Below are 16,911 nucleotides of genomic sequence, written 5' to 3' on the forward strand. Positions count from 1 at the left end.
ACACCTGGCCTGTATTAGCTTTTCTTTAAGTAGATTTTCACTGCCCTTGTAAAGAAATGTACACGTAAGATGACAGATATATTAAATTGCTTTGCTATAGTAACCATTTTACTATCATTATGTGTCTTGTAATATCATATTATAAACCTCAAATAAAAAGTTATTTTTAAAAGTAATAGAAAGATGGGGTTGGAAGCATTAGCCTGAGGTAGGTACTGAGTTTGAGTCCTGGTCTTGGATCTAAAAAAAAAAAAAGAAAAGAAAAGTAGTAGAAAGTTTAGATGCTTTATTTGTTCTTTATTTTATTGTTCATTAATGCATCGTATGATTTTTATAATAAATTCTTAACTTATTAAATAGATCATGAAATAAATAAAGATTAAATTAAAGTTATTAATACATTAACTTATTAATGCATTCAGTAAATTGTTACTAGAATGTATATGTTTTCAGATGACAAGTTAAAGATGTTAATTGTCATCTGACAATACATAGCTAGAAAAAAGTGTGTGAGATCTGCATTTGTTTTCTAATTACCCTGGTTGCTTGAATTCATTTTAAAGTTGTTTGCGGGAACACCAGGGAACTGGATTTCAATTTTTTACTTCAGGCACTGAGTTGGATCTTTTTTCTGCCTCCCCTTCTCTCATCCCATGATAATAACATGCCTGAGCCAATGGGTTTCCTCTCTAGCTGCTGCTTGGCTTCAGCCAATGAGAAGGAGGAACAACAGTGAAGCTGGGATATTTATTCTCCCGGTTAGTTCCTCCTCCCTCCTTTGTGTGGGCTTGGCTTTCACAGCTCTGCCCTTTCACAGACAATCATGTTCACATGACGTTCTTCTTTTTTGCCCTTCAAATTCTTTATTGTGATTAAGTGATTACATAATTTCGCAAATTTCACAGTATTGTGGTATAGTGATGCTTAGTTAAAATCACAAACACATTCTAACTTTCATGGGGCAAATTGTCTATCTTGGTCTCTAACATTTATGAGTTCTATGAACTTTGACAATGCAGTTATTTCTTCCGCATTGGGTGGTTTGTATATTTGTTTTGTTTTGCATAGCGTCAGCTGTTCCCTCTTTCCCACTCGTTCCCTCCCTCCCATCGCTGCATTGAGTTGCTTAGTTCATTTTGATCAATGTCCAGTGCAGCTGATGGGACCCACTGTTGTATGTTTTTCCCTGACTCCCTCAAGTTCTGTGCTGTCCTTCTGGTTTCCCTTTGGTGTGCATATACAATATATATATATATATATATATATATATATATACATATATATATATATATAATATATCATATATGTGACCAGTAGCATGGGGTTATTTAGTAGTGATTCGACCAGATGAGTGGAAGTCCTTTGTTTCTTTTTTCTTCTTTTTGTTGGTTGTGGGGCCTGAACTCTGTTCCTGGGCGCTGTCCCTCAGCTCTTCAGCTCAAAGTTAGCACTCTACCACTTGAGCCACAGTGCCACTTCCAGCTTTTTCTGCTTATGTGGTGCTGAGGAATCGAACCCAGGACCTCATGCGTGCAAGGCAAACACTCTACCACTGAGGCACCTTCCCAGCCCAGTCCTTTGTTTCTTAAGCCTTGTTAATTTTGTCATATCATCTTACGTTTTAGATTTAACATCCACTTATCAGGGAGCCCATGTGCCATTTGTCTCATTGCTCTTGGCTTACCTCGTTCAACATGATTTCTTCTAGCTCCTTCCATTTCCCTGCAAATGCCTTTCTAATGGCTGCATAATATTTCATTGTGTATAGATACCACAATTTTTGGATCCATTCATCTGTGGTGGGACATCTGGGTTGTTTCCATATCCTGGCTATTGTGAACAGTGCTGCAATAAACATGGAGGTGCATGTGTCCTTGTATACTGGTTCCTGCTGTTTGGGATAGATGCCTAGAAGTGGTATAGTTGGGTCCTAGAGGAGGTCGATATTTGGCTTTCTGAGGACCCTCCAGATTGCTTTCCGAAGTGGTTGTATAAGTGTACACATGACATTCTTCTTTAAGTCCGTATCCTCTCCTTTTTCTTCTTTCTCAGTCTCCAGAGTGCAGTTGCAATAACTTTGTTTTAGGGACCACTCAGTTCCTTGAGGTTTCCCTATGTAATTTTAAATAATTTTTTACTTAATATTTCTTGAATTATCTGAGCATGCTTGCTGTCTCTTTCCTACTGGAATGCTGAGTAGTAATCATTAATTAAACATGATATTAATGATATTTAATTCTCAGAGGACCAAGAAGGATAGATGATGTATGACATGTCATCACAGTTCAGTGTGCAGTTTTGAATAAATACTCATTCTGGTTCTTACAAACCTTGTGATATTGAACAGGCAAGCAAGGCCTTGGCTATAGCTGTAGAAGAGATAGATGGCTCTTCCATTTTTCAGTTTAGAACCACAATTCCTTCCCTATATTTCCTCTAGGTATATTATATAATTGAAGATATTTCTAGGACACTTTCAAAAACCCTCTTTTCTCCTACTCTGGGTAACAGACAGATGATCATTGTCTCAGGGAAGGCCAGGATTTCTGAATAGATCACTATATCACTGAGATGGTGGATGAGGCTGAGAGAAGCGCAGATCAAGAGTGGAACTGAAAAGGTTCACTTCCCTTGGCCTGTTGGTAAACTGAGCTATGGAGAATGGCACAACCTAGATTCCATAGACAGATGGCAAGCTCCTTAGGAGCAAGGATTTCAGTTAATATTAGCAGTCTTACTATCTGCTAACAGGCAGATCCAATTAATACTTGTTGTTAAGTAGTGTAGGCTCTGATGGCTCTAGGGAGTTCACTAAGCCATTTCTTCATTCTTCTGGTCCTAGAGCACTCACAATAAAACAGAAGCTCTCCAATGTGAGGATAATCTTCTGAAGTTATTTACCCTTGAGTTTCAAACCTTTCTCTATTATTTAAATGCTTACAATAATAGTTTAAGCTCAATTTATTGGATATAGATGAAAAATGAATGACAAGACCTTTATAACAAGCATTCTTACATTTGAAAGAGCTCCACTCTCTTCTGGTTTCTTCCTCTTCCTTGTCTTTTTGGAATAAATTATACCAATTTCTTAAGAATCCCAAAAAGTCAAACCTCACAGAGTGTGATGAAATAACCTAAAGACATTTGAATTTATACTGCACTTGGATTAAAGACAACATTCACACACACACACACACACACACACACACACACACACACACACACACACACACACACACACACACACATTTATCTCAGAGTTCAATGAAAATGATCCAGAAGCTAGTCATCAGCAGTGGGGTGTCTTCTTGAATATACATCATTTGTTTTTAGTGGTGGTCAAGGAAACAGATGGCCAGAAAGAGAGGCAGTGAAAAAATCTTTTAATCCAACCCAATGATGGGTTTTAGAAGGTAATACAAAGAATTGTTGGTATGGGCTCATGCATGTAGGCAAGGAGATTGCATTCTCAAACCACAGGGTACTTGGTTCTATTTCCCACAGAGGGAGAGAGGAAAAATTAAGGCTAGAAAGAAAACAAATGTCAACTTGCTAATTCTCTGAGTAAAGCAGAATAGAAAAGAGCAGAGGAAAAATGGAGGCGGGGGGGGGAACCAACTGAGCAGAATCAGGGGCTTTTAGCATCTATCAGCAAAACAACTCAGGTTATGGAGAAGAATCACAGCCAGTGATTTCCTGGCTTTGGGTCTAGTTTAGGGCTTGAATTTATAATGTACTATGTAACTTTTTTTGTGTTTCTTTGTATGTTCTTCCCCCATGGTAAGCTCTGTTATTACTGTATTTGATCCCTGTGTCCTGTATCTTGTATATATATTTTTCTAATTTGGGGAGGGGAAGGGAAATAACAAAATGCGGAAACAAGGATATAGGATGACCCATTTAACAGTGAGATGTACAAGATACTATTTTGAAAACAAATTTTACAACTTTGCTGGGGCAGGGGGGAGGGAGGAGTTGGGGAGGTGGGGAGGAAAAGGATGTTAGGGGAAAAACAAAGGAGGGAGTAACAATGCTCTGTAGGAAATGGACATATTACCTTGCTCATGTAACTGTAACGCCTCTGTACAGTATCTTTACAATAAAAGTATATATTAAAAAAACAACAACAAAAAAAACCCCAATGAATTTTAAGGACTTTGCTGGTCAGATTAAAGGGGAAGAGTCCTTCCTAAAAAGAAAAAAAAAATTGGTCTAAATGAATCTGGTCAATATCAGCTCCCAGCCAGCAGAGGGCAGCATTGTAAGATGGATCCTACTGGTGGACACCCAAGGCTCAGTGTCTTAGGCAATCTTTTAGGATATACTGTGATGTTGGCCTTCCACCTAAAGCCACACTGAAATGTGGCCTGAATCTATATTGAGGTGAAAGGTGGTGCATTGTATTAACAATGGTCATTATACTTATGATAGCTTTGTGGATAGCTCTGGGTAGAAGACAAAGCCCTAAGGACCTAGGTGTCTGCTGAAACTGAGGCTTTTGCTTCCCCAAACATGAAGAGAGCTTTTCCCAGGAGAGAGATGTTTTTAAACAGGAAAGCAAGAGAGAAAGGAAAGGAGAAAAAGAAATAACAGCTGACAGAATCAACCAAGAGGCTGTGATCTACAAGGCAGAGGCCTGGTGATGTTCCACAAATAAGTGGTACAGGTTGTGTATGGAACAAATTGAGCAGAAAAGGAAGGAACATCATTTTGCAGGTGTTTGTATTTTAATATTTATTATGACACTTATCCACCAGATGTCAGCAAAGCATCTCATTTCCCCAAAGCAAGTATGCTAGAGACCATTTCTGGAGACAGGAGGGCTCAGAAACATCTGCAGTGAGGAGCAGCATGGCTGGCACAGCTCCGAGTTTTGCTCTTTTTCCATTTCACTGTTTAACATTTCTCCCTCTTATACCTCAAAAAGAGAGGAAGAGAGATTAAAAGATTTTCCCAAGTTTTCTGTCCTTCATGAGCAGCCAGACCCAAATCTGTAACCAAACCAAACCAACCAAATTGAACATAACTTTGATCATATTCAAATAAATATGCAAATCTGCTTTAAGAGCTTTTTCCATGGTTCACTCACAATACAACATCAGGCTCCACTTTGGGTATTTATAGTATGTGTTCTGTAATTGTCTATGTACATGTCTGCTTTTCCTAGAAAATTACAAGCCTCTATTAAATCAGTTTATATTTTATTTAAATTATCTATACATTTTGCTGAAGGTGGCATTGCTCTTAGGTTTATAATGAAAAACACCAGTTACCTACATCATTCTTCCCTGTTCACTCAGCGTGTACCATTTTCAACTCTTGTCAGTTTTTATAATTAGCTGTCTGTCTGTCCGTCTGTCTGTCTGTCACCCGCTAACTATCCATCCACTATCTATCTGTCTGTCTATCCATCATCTGCTATCTATCCACCATCTACCTATCTCTGTCATTTGCCATCTATCCATCATCTGTCATCTCTACCTGCAATCTATCTACCTATGTACTACCTTCCTTCCTTCTTTTCTTCCTTCCTTCCTTGTTTTTCTGTCAATTATCTGCTATCTCTCTCTATCTCTACCCATATATCCATCTATTCATATTGTAAATAATTGGTTTCAATGCCAACTTCTGATCTGTCAGGTTCAGATTTTTCATTGCTTTCTTGTAGTAAGTAGTTTAGTGTACAGTCAGAGTAGGTAATGCTAATTGCTATAGCAAACAACCTTCCTATAGTGGTAGTTTAATAGAAGAAGAGATTCAGGGGGCTGGGAAGGTGGCTTAGTGGTAGAGCACTTGCCTTGCATGCTCAAGGCCCTGGGTTCAATTCCTCAGCACCACATAAGAAAAAAGCCGGAAGAAGAGATTCTTCTCCATACATTTGAGGACTAATGTGCCTTCAACATTTTCATGCGAGTATCTTCAATATATGGCCTCCATATCTTCCTTGGAGAAGGAAGAGAGAATATAAGCTAAAATGTGAGAGAGGTTATGGGTGGCACATATATATACATGTGCATATGTATACTTTTGCCCATATATATGCATATATATACTTTTTATCCATAGTCCATTCTTTACATCTTAATCACAAGAAGGCAATCCATTTGCTGTGGAGCTGACACATGGTTTAGCTGTGCACCCAGGGTGGCAGGAAAGAGGTATTAGGCCACCTCTGAAGACATGTATAGCCACCTCTGTGTCTTTGTATGTATATATTCTCAACCCTCAGCTCTAGTTCTCTCTATTTAACCTAAGGTGAGTACCTGATGATGGCCGAAGATGTACTGAATGTCTTCCTGAAGCAGGTGTTGTGCCATGTAATGACTCTCTTCCCTCTGCCCTTCTCCATATCTTTTTATCTGGCGTATGGTGGGGGGTAGAGTGGCTGGGGCTGGAATGTGGAATGCCAGGAGTTTGAGCCTGGAGCCTAGAATTCTGGTTCTACTCTCACTTCTAACAACCTTTAAAGTCCTCTCATCACTAAGAATCTGACTGCTCTAAATTCATGTCTTGGTGACTATTTGATGAGTCCTTTCAATTTGGAAGTAGTCCCAGAAAAGAACCTTGTAATCCCCTTTTTGGGAGTGGGTCCCCCTACTTATGTTTTCTGTGAGACTTGATGGGAACAGAGTTAGGTCACCCCTCTGGGTTTCCAGTGCTCTCATTCTTTTTCCCCAGAGATGAAGCTCCTGTTGTGTGGAAGTGTTGTCCCAGACTTTTGAGAAGCTGATCTAGTGTCTTCTTCTTCCTTCTTTTTTTTTTTGGGGGGGGGGGGGTCCGGTCGTGAGGCCTGAACTCTGGGCCTGGGCGCTGTCCCTCAGCTCTTCAGCTCAAGGCTAGCGCTCTACCACTTGAGCCCAGCACCACTTCCAGCTTTTTTCTTTTTGCTTATGTGGTGCTGAGGAATCGAACCCAGGGCCTCAGGCATGCAAGGCAAGCGCTCTACCACTGAGCCAACTTCCCAGCCCCTTGATCTAGTGTCTTCTAAGTAAGCAGCAAATCGTTTGGGGGTATCTGATGTGCCTTGTTTTGAGCTTCCTGAGGTTCAGTGGGAGTGAAAGGTCTCAATCCTTTCTACTCAGGCATTTTGCAAGCATGTTGCCTGTTTATTCTTTCGTCTCATTACTTTGACTGCTTTCTACTCTGAAATGTGTTCACATCCCTCATCTGTTATTCCTTCTCTCCCATTTTCTCTCCTTTGCTCCATTCTTTCCATCTGTTGTATCTAACTTTTTTGTGCATATGAGAGAGAGAATGAGAGAAAGAGGGAGGAGAACATTTCATATTAGAAGACACGATGAGAAAAAACAGAGTAGCATATGATAGAAAAGTAGTTTGAGTGACCATTTTATGATGGTGAATCTGAGCATCACTCAAAGAAGGTGAAGGAAGGCAATTTAGACAGATGGAATAGCCAATGCAAAGTCCCTGAGGTGAATGCATGTCCATCCAGGCATCAGGAAGAGATTAGTAAGATTAGGGAGGTGTGGGTGAGGAGAGAGGAGAAAAAGGAAACAGGCCAAGTGACATAGAGCCATCTAAGCCATTGAAGGGCTTGGACTGTGAGGAGTGGAGGAGTCTAGAGGTTTCCTGAGCTCAGGTGGACAGAATGTGAGTGGGGTTTTAATAGGATCCCCTGGCTGCGGAATGGAGCAGGGGTAGAAACAGGGAGAGCATTTAGGAGCTGCCTAAGGCCTGCAGAGAATTGTGCCTCAGTGGAACGCTGGACTGCTGATTCGCGGACAGAGCCCATGTCCATGCTGGAGATGGCATTCTGGGCTTTCCTGAGGGATTGGCTCTGAGCGCAAGAGAAAAGGAGACATTGAAGTTTTTGACCTCAGCAACCAGAAGGATGATATTACCTTCATGATGTCTAGCTGATACCCACTTATCTGCTGGTGGGTCTGGGTTTGGAGGCCAGTGGAGTGGTAATGGAGAGAGGGAAATGTGCAAGTTCTGAACCTGGAGATGGCATCTAGAGCTACTGGACTGGATGACAACCCCAAAGGTGAATGAAGGAGGGAAGAAGCTCAGGATGGAGGTATGGGTTGGAGGACATCTGTGGAGGAGACTGACATGGGAGGGCTGATGGAGTGAGGATCACCACTGTGGTGTTAGAGAAGCAAAGGGGACTGAACTCAGGGCCTCATGTGTGTTGGGCAAGGGTTCTACCACTTGAACCATGCCCTAGGCCTTTTTTGCTTTTAGTTTGGTTTTCATATAGGGCCTTGTGTTTTGCCCATTCTGCCTCAGAAGGTGGTTCTTCTAACTCTACTTCATGACTAGCTGGGATTAAGCATGTGAGTCACCATACCTGGCTGAAAAGAAACTTTTATTTTTTGGTTGGTCATGGGCCTGAAATCCGGACCTGGGCACTGTCCCTCAGCTCTTCAGCTCAAGGCTAGTGCTCTACCACTTGAGCCACAGCACTACTTCTGGCTTTTTCTGCTTATGTGGTGCTGAGAAATCAAACCCAGGGCCTCTTGTATGCAAGACAAGCCACCTTCCCAGCCCCTGAAAAAAAATTGTTGTTGTTCTATTGGCCTGACACTCTCTCTCTTTAGTCTTACCTCCAGTCCTGAAACACTCCTTTATAGTTATTTTAGAGGATTCAGAGAAGAAACATTGTGTGTGTGTGTGTGTGTGTGTGTGTGTGTGTGTGTTTGGGCATGTGTGCCTGGTGGTGGTGATGGGGTTGGAACCCAGAGTCTTCCTCATGCAAGGTAAGTGCTCTATCACTGAGCTATCCTTAGCCCAGTAACCTGCCGTATTTAATGGGAAGTCTGATTCTATGTTTTTCTTTTTTTTTTTTCAGGGAGGGGGACAGTATTGGGACTTGAACTCAAGGCCTTGTATTCTTGCTTACCTTTTTCATTCAAGGCTGGCACTCTACCATTTGAGCCACAACTCTACTTCTGGATTTTTCTGGTGAATTGGAGAGTCTCCCAAACTTTCCTGCCCAGGGAGTGATTCTCAGATCTCAGCTTCCTGAGTAGCTAGGATTACAGGTGTGATCCATCAGCACGCAGACCAAACTACAAACTTCTTAAGAATTCTAGTCCACCTCTTGTTTCCATCAGCAGAGCCTAAACAAGGAGACTAATCAATATTTGCTCAGCTGAAGGGAATTTTCTCCATGGCTGCACCAGGCTTTGCTGGGGCTCTGTTGCTTTCTCCTTTATCACCATTCACAAATTGAGTCAACACTAGTTGAGCTTGTTAACAAACTTCTCAATCCTTTCTTGAACCATTGGCTTTGGGGTTGGCCATGTTTCCTAGTATGTGCCCCATGGATCGCCATCTTTGCAGGACCTGCAGGGACATGAAGAAATCTGGCAGCTGGTGGTGGAGGAGGTCACAGGGGTAGGGTCCAGCAATGTCTGGGTGGGTCAGAATGAAGCCTCAGGGATCTGCTGTATTCTGATGCATAGGCATCTGGTGTTGAGTAGGAAGGCTAAGGGTCACTTTTGAATTTGGGCTGAAAGCTCTTATAGACCAATGAACTTGGAGTGTGGAGGGAGCTGGTTATGACTTTTGGTAGTGTTTGAAGTTATTTTTCTATTAGTAAGACATTTCTATTTATTTCAAAGAAGGAATACAAAGGTATTAATATTATTTGAGCTGTCTGGCAAAAAAAATATATGAAAATACTATATCCATGAATAGCAATTGGGCTTATATTTCTTTTTTCTTTTTTGTTGGTTGTGGGACTTGAACTCAGGGCCTGGGCTCTGTCCTTGAGCTCTTTTGCTCAAGGCTAGTGCTCTACCACTTTGAGCCACAACCCCACTTCTGGGTTTCTGGTGGTTAATCGGAGATCAGAGTCTCATGGTCTTTCCTTCCTGGGCTGGCTTCAAACTGCAATCCTCAGATCTCAGCCTCCTGAGTAGCTAGGATTATAGGTGTGAGGCACTAGCACCTAGCAAGGGCTTATAGTTCTTTTTTTTATTGGTTGGTCCTGGGGCCTGAACTCTGGGCTTGGGCACTGTCCCTCAGCTCTTCAGCTCAAGGCTACCGCTCTACTACTTGAGCCACAGTGTCACTTCAAGCTTTTTCTGCTTATGTGGTGCTGAGGAATCAAACCCAGGGACTAATGTATGCAAGGCAAGCATTCTACCACTGAGCCACTTTCCCAGCCTGGCTTATAGTTCTTAATTATTGTATAGTTTAACAGATTGGTTTGTGGCATATAAAGTAAAATTTCAATTTATCTTGTATATTTCCTTTTTGGAATAAAAGTTCACAATTCAACTTTTTTTTAGAAGAAGAAAGTAACATTCCAAATAAAATACTCCCTCATTTCCTTTCCACTTTTCATGCAGATGCACAGAAAAGACTTACTAAAAAATGGATTTTAAGGTCAAATACATTTGAAAAATTCTACTTAGACAAGGGCACCTCAGAGACTTTGTTAAATATCTTTCAGTCTTGATGAAAGTGATGAAAATCTGGGTGTTGGGGGTTCAGGCTTGTAATTCTAGCTACTCAGGAGGCTGAGATCTGAGGATTACAGTTTGACACCACTTTGTGCAGATAAATTCCAAAGACTTTTTTTTTTTTTATCGGTCGTGGGGCTTGAACTCTGGGCCTGGACGCTGTCCCTCAGCTCTTCAGCTCAAGGCTAGTGCTCTACCACTTGAGCCACAATGCCACTTCCGGTTTTCTGATGGTTAATTTCCTGTCTTGGCTGGCTTTTATCTGTGATCCTCAGATCTCAGCCTCCTGAGTAGTTAGGATTACAGGCATGAGCCACTGGCACCCGGCTCCTAGAGACTATTATCCCCAATTATACCAGCAAAAAAACCACAAACAAACCAGAAATGGAGGTTTATTTTAAGTAGTAGAGCATCAGCCTCAAGTGAAAAAACTAAGCAAGAGTGCAAAGCCAAAAAAAAAAAAAAAAAAAAAAAAAGAAATGTGGGGAGTGTTTCCAGAGGAAGTGGGCTGCCAGGTGAACTTGGCATGGTGAGTGTGTCCAGGCCCATTCCATCATGTCTAAGGTTTGGTTTAAAATCACGCTGACATCAGATCCATGGCTGCCTTACACAATACTCAGTTCCTGAAAGTGCACCTTTCATGGCAGTCTTAAAGTTCGCAGCAGAAGAATTTAAAGTTCCTGCAGCCACGAGTGCAATTATTACCCATGATGGACTAGGAATAAATCCTGCAGAGACTGCTGGAAATGTTTTTCTAAAGCCTGGCTCAGAACTTTGGATTATTCCTAGGGATCATGGATGAGTGGTGATTCTTTCTGAGAGTGCTTGAATGAAAATTAATTAAAATTTAATGAATCTTAACATATTTATTTGTCCTTGACTTTAAAAAGCAAAAGGATTTGGATGGCAGGTAATTGTTTGCTACTGATTTGCATACAGTTTGATTTTTAAATATATAGTTTATTGTGAAGATAATATTCAGAGAGTAATTAGCAATCTTCCATCAGTTATGTTTTTTTAAAGTTTCTAACTATGTGTCATTAGCTTTAGTAAGCAAATCAAAGCCTGAGTATTTTGATCGAAGCGTTGGGTACACAAATTGGTGACTTACACCAAATAGTTTTAACAATAATCTCTCAAATCTAGTTTTTGTCATGGTGGAAATATTAAAGCATCATTTGCTGAGTTATGCATTCCTTTATCAGTGTCCTCTGACAAGTTTCAAGACAAAAACTATTGCCTTTGAGGATAAGATTTTTTCTATAGTACTGAGAGAGCATTGTTGTATTGACGGTATGAAATTTATAATGTAGCCTAATTAGAAATGATGGTGAATTATACTTATTGAAGACCCAGCTTTTTAAGGATGTGCTCATTCATGGGGATAAGAAACCAGAGAAAGGAAGGTGACCAGTTTTTGGCAAGAAGGAAAGCAACAGTGAAGAGAAACAAAAATTCACAGGGTCACAGAAAAAGCCAACTGTTTTTTTTTTGTTGTTGTTGGACCTGGGGCCTGAACTCTGGCCTGGGTGCTGTCCCTCAGCTCTTCAGCTCAAGGCTAGCGCTCTACCACTTGAGCCACAGCGCCACTTCCGGCTTTTTCTGCTTATGTAGCACTGAGGAATTGAACCCAGGGCCTTATGCGTGCAAGGCAAGCACTCTGCCACTGAGCCACCATTTTTTTTTTTTTTTGGTCAAGTTGAAGTTGACAAAACTTTAGTAAATTTTGAAGAAAACTTAGATAATAAAATTCTTGACGGATTGAATAGCAGAGAAAATAAACCATGGGCCTTGTCAGCCTATCAGCTTCAAAATAATTTTATTAGAATCCAAAGAATGATATGCATAGTGAAAGGTTTTATTTGCCTTACAGAAGGGTATTAGTCCCTGTACATATCTTGGATGATGAATATTATCTCCAGTGATTCAGAATCAGTAGTTGATCTGTATTTTAAATGGTGAGATTCTGGAGGAAAGGGTAGTATCTGTAGTAAGTTTTCAATAAAAGCTTACTGAGTTAGCCATGAATAAAGTCCTCATACCAGTTTTTATTATAGCACATCTCAATGTTTTCCCTTCCCAAGGCTTACTGGGAGAAAAAAGAGAAAATAACAGGATCAGCATTTGAAGTATGACATGGTAATTTGAGAAATTTGCCAGAGACAGGCACAAATGATACGTGGCTCACACTTCTCGTAGTTACATGGGAGGCTAAGAACAAAAGCGACTCAGTTCAAGGCCAGCCCTGGCAGAATGTTCATGGGACTCCCTTCTCAACACATTTTTAGGCATGGCATGTACCAAACTACGTGGATGACAGTTTGGGAGAGCCATGATTCCAGTTCAACTCAGGCAGAAAAGTCTGTGAGATTTCATCTCCATGGAGGGAAACTGGACTCCAGACCACCTGTAATTCTTCAACAGTGTGAAGTCTAAAATAGACTGTGGCAGGAAACCAGATCACATCTCAGAAATGTGGCTCAAGTGGTAGCACTGCGGACTAGTATGGCCTAGCTACAAGCAAGCATGCCCTGAATTCAAAACCCAGTATTGCCTGCTCCCCTCTTCCCTCTAAATTACCAGATATTACAAAATGGATGAATAGGAGGATGTTAAATTATCAAAGGGGAAAAATTCTACTATCAAAAGCATACTACTAATATTTGAGGAGGTCTGTTTAAATTCTGATGCTCAAAAGTTCCTGTTTCATATAAACTAAATCTTTAGTTAGCCAGTAGTTTTTGATGTCCTATCCCTGAAGTTTTGGCTTAAGTTTTGTGCTTTTAGCACAAAAATCTGCCTACTGCATAAATACTTCTGTTGTCATGCTTTCTTTGTTTAGGAAATTGGATTGTACTTCTTAAGCTTATTTTATTGAACAGCTGGACATTTTGTTATTAAGTAAATGTGATCTGTAAGTTCTTTGTGAAGAACGTTTTAAAGTTATATGTGTAAGTGCATTATTGATCCATAATTAATGTTACAAAAATACATTTTGTTATACTATATAAAAAGAAGGGAATGTAGAATTTTGTAAAATTTCCTACCTGCTTTGTCATAGGGATGGCTCAGATTGAGTCAGCATACATAAGATGTAAAACTGTGTACAAATGTAAGTAAATGATAGTCATTAGCTATTCAGCCACCTATGAAAGATACTTTACCCAGGTAAACACTTAACCAAAAAGATTTCTTCCTCCACAGAATTTCTGTACACCATCCTCTACCAAGAAAGACATTATTGCTGAAAATTTGCCTCTGTTTATACCCACTCCTTTTGAACACTGTTCTTACTATAGAATGTGAAGTCATGTTAGCACCATTTACTGTATGTATTTTACTCTTTTGTCTCCAATCCTAGATACTTACAGTGAGAAAAACTTGTGACTTTGGGAAATAGAATGGACACAGGAAAGAGCTCCCAGAAGTGTGTCTGGGTGGCTATTATAAAGATTACCTGCTCTGAGAGATAAGGGAGCCTGTCAGGTAAAGGGTTGGTTCATTGTGTATCAAAACGTAGTATTCAGTGTGAAGCGAGGGATGTAGTCAGTCTTTCTTAGAGCTTGTCATTATTCCCTGAACAATACAGTGTAGCCTCTTCTTACATGCACTTACATAATACTGGGGTTTCTAAACTAGTGGAACCTATTAGTCACCCCAGCAACTCCAGAGGTCAGTGCTGGACCCAGGAGTTCAGGGCAGCCTAGACAACATGGAGTATGCAGGTTATATGTCAATGCTACATGTCAATATTATATTACTGATATCAACATAAATGAAGCCGACATAAAAATCTTGAGCATCTTAGATTCTTGTATCTGGGTGTCCTGGAGCCCTACCCCATGTGACTAGCAAGCATCCATGTTGTGGTGATACAGTGCTGTCAGGGCTGTTTCCATCATTGCTTTCTGCTACCTCCCATTTTTAAATAGCAAAATTCTCACTTAAAATATGCAGGAAAACATTGAAGCCGTACACATTAACTTGCTGGAGCACACCCCACTTAGAATATGGTTCATTTTGAGTGTAAAATGTCAGTTATAAACTTGAGTCATCTAACCATTACATTTTTGCAGCCAATCCTAGCTACTTAAGAGGTCAAGACCGGGGACATCATCACTAGAGGTCAGCCTCGGCTGCAAGTTTTTGAGACTTCATCTCAACTGATAAAGCTGGGCTTGGTGGCATATACCTGTCATGTCAGTTATGAAGGAAAACATACTATTGAACGATGTGCTCCTGGCTATCTGGGAGACAATAAATATACCCAGAGCATAAAAGACCAAAGGCATGGGCCCTAGTGGTATAACACCTGCTTAGCATAAGTGCAAACCTTAGTACTGCCCTAAATTTTACAGTTTTGAATATGTTCCTACTTATACTGATAGTACAACATAAATATATAAAAAATGTCTGTGTGATTGAAAGAACTAGACAATGCTTTGGACCAACTCTCTTGTCTGCTGGGGATGAAAACCAAGCTTTGCACATGATGGACAAATACCCTGCCACTGAACTATGACTCCAGCCCTATCTTGAGAGTTTTTAATGCAGCAGTGCTGTATGTGAAAGCTTTAAATGTCTTGATTCACAGTTTTGAATGTGAAAGTCAAGTTGCCATCAGAGCTTCTAGACTCTGCCATATAAAGATTTTGGATGATTATAATGCTTGGCATTAGTTTTTCCTGCTCCTCTCCCTTGCTTTTCTATTGCCTGTTGCATCTCTTGAACTGCTTTCTCTACCTGTCCCCATGAGAACTCGTCATTCATTTGGGGAGATATAACAGGTGAGCATTCAAATGGACTCATTGTTTTCTACGAACTAGCCATCTTCCACTGTGGTGAAAGTAGGCTGTGGGAGCAGGGCTGGGTACCCACTCAGGGTGGACTCCTCCTCCTCCCCTTCCTCCCCCTCCTCCCCCTCTTCCCCCTGCTCCACCTCCCTCCTCCTCCTTCTTTTGGTGCCTATCCTGGGGCTTAAACTTAAGGTCTGGGCCATAGCTCCTCTTCTAGCTTCTTAGTTGTTAATTGGAGATAAGAATCTTATGGATTTTCCTGCCTGGGCTGGCTTTGAACCATAATTCTCAGATCTTGCCTCCTAAGTAACTAGGATTCCAAGTGTGAGCCACTGGCATGTGTCTGCCTGGGTTTCTTCTTAAAATAGGAATTTTATTTTGTTGTGAGTAGTTGTCCTCTGAGTAACAGTGGTAATTTAAACAAACTCTTTGTAAAAATTACAAAGATCAAACATTTTTGTTTTAGAGGACACACGCACACACAATTTCTCCACATCTCTAACAAATTTTAAGATAAGTTCTAAGAAATAGGTCCAAGTATACAACGGACAAGGGTCTCATATGTAAAATATACTTGGAACTCAAAAAATTAAACCCCCCAACAACAGATCCTCAAAGAAACAACTGCCTGATACATAAGTGGGCTAAAGACTTAAAGAGATACTTCTCTGAAGAGGAAATAAGAATGGCCAATACACACATGAAGAAAGGCTCAACTTCTCTAGTCATTAAAAAATGCAAATCAGTAGGGGGAAAACAATGGAGGGGGTAACAATGCTCAAGAGGAAGTGTACTCATTACCTCACTCATGTAACTATAACCCTCTGTATAGTATCTTTACAATAAAAAAATTTAAAAAAATGCAAATCAAAACAACGTTGGGATCCTACCTCACCCTAGTTAGAATGGCTATAATCAAGACTCTAATAACAACAGATGCTGTAGGGGATGTGGCCAGAAGGGAACCCTACTGCATTGTTGGTGGGAGTGTAAACTTTTTCAACCACTCTGGAAAGCAGTATGGAGATTCCTCAAAAAGACTCCACAGAGAGCTCCCCTATGACCCAGCAATCCCACTTCTGGGTATTTATCCAAATGACCACAAACAAGGCCATACTAAAGCTACCAGCACTACAATGTTTTTTTTTTTTATTTTTTATTGTGAAAATACCGTACAGAGGGGTTACAATTACATGGGCAAGGTAATAAGTACATTTCTTATCAAGCATTGTTGTCTCCTCCTTTGTTTCCCCTTCCCATCCCTTCCCATCTCTCCCCCCTCCGCGGCCAAAGTTGTAAAGTTCATTTTTCAACATAATGTCTTGTACATCTCATTGGTGCAATGGGCCCACCTGTATCCCTATTTAAACAATTTGTTTTTTTCCTTCCCCTCCACAAATTACACCAACATCAAATACAGTGAAAGCAGGGGTTATTTCATGGGGTAGGGACATACAAAACAACAAAAAAATCATCTAATAAATATGTTAGAAACAATTGCAAGAAAGAAAAAACATTTGAATCCTTATCTTGGGGTTCATTTTGCCTAACATCAACTTATCTGACTGTTTCTGCTTGTCTCACCAGCACTACAATGGTTATTGCAGCATTATTCCCCCAGATGGCCCTCAGTAGATGACTAGATAAAGAAAAAAATTATATATATATGTATATAATCT

At 40.4% G+C, this 16,911-nt stretch overlaps 1 pseudogene; it reads left to right on the top strand.

Annotated features, from left to right (window-relative positions):
* Positions 1 to 10,991: 10,991 nt before the first annotated feature.
* LOC138836790 (ubiquitin-fold modifier 1 pseudogene) lies at positions 10,992 to 11,238 on the top strand (annotated as a pseudogene).
* Positions 11,239 to 16,911: the final 5,673 nt, after the last annotated feature.

Source organism: Dipodomys merriami, unplaced genomic scaffold (genome assembly GCF_024711535.1).
Source record: "Dipodomys merriami isolate MVZ:Mamm:240054 unplaced genomic scaffold, mDipMer1.0.p SCAF_26, whole genome shotgun sequence".
In the NCBI taxonomy this organism is placed as follows: domain Eukaryota; kingdom Metazoa; phylum Chordata; class Mammalia; order Rodentia; family Heteromyidae; genus Dipodomys; species Dipodomys merriami.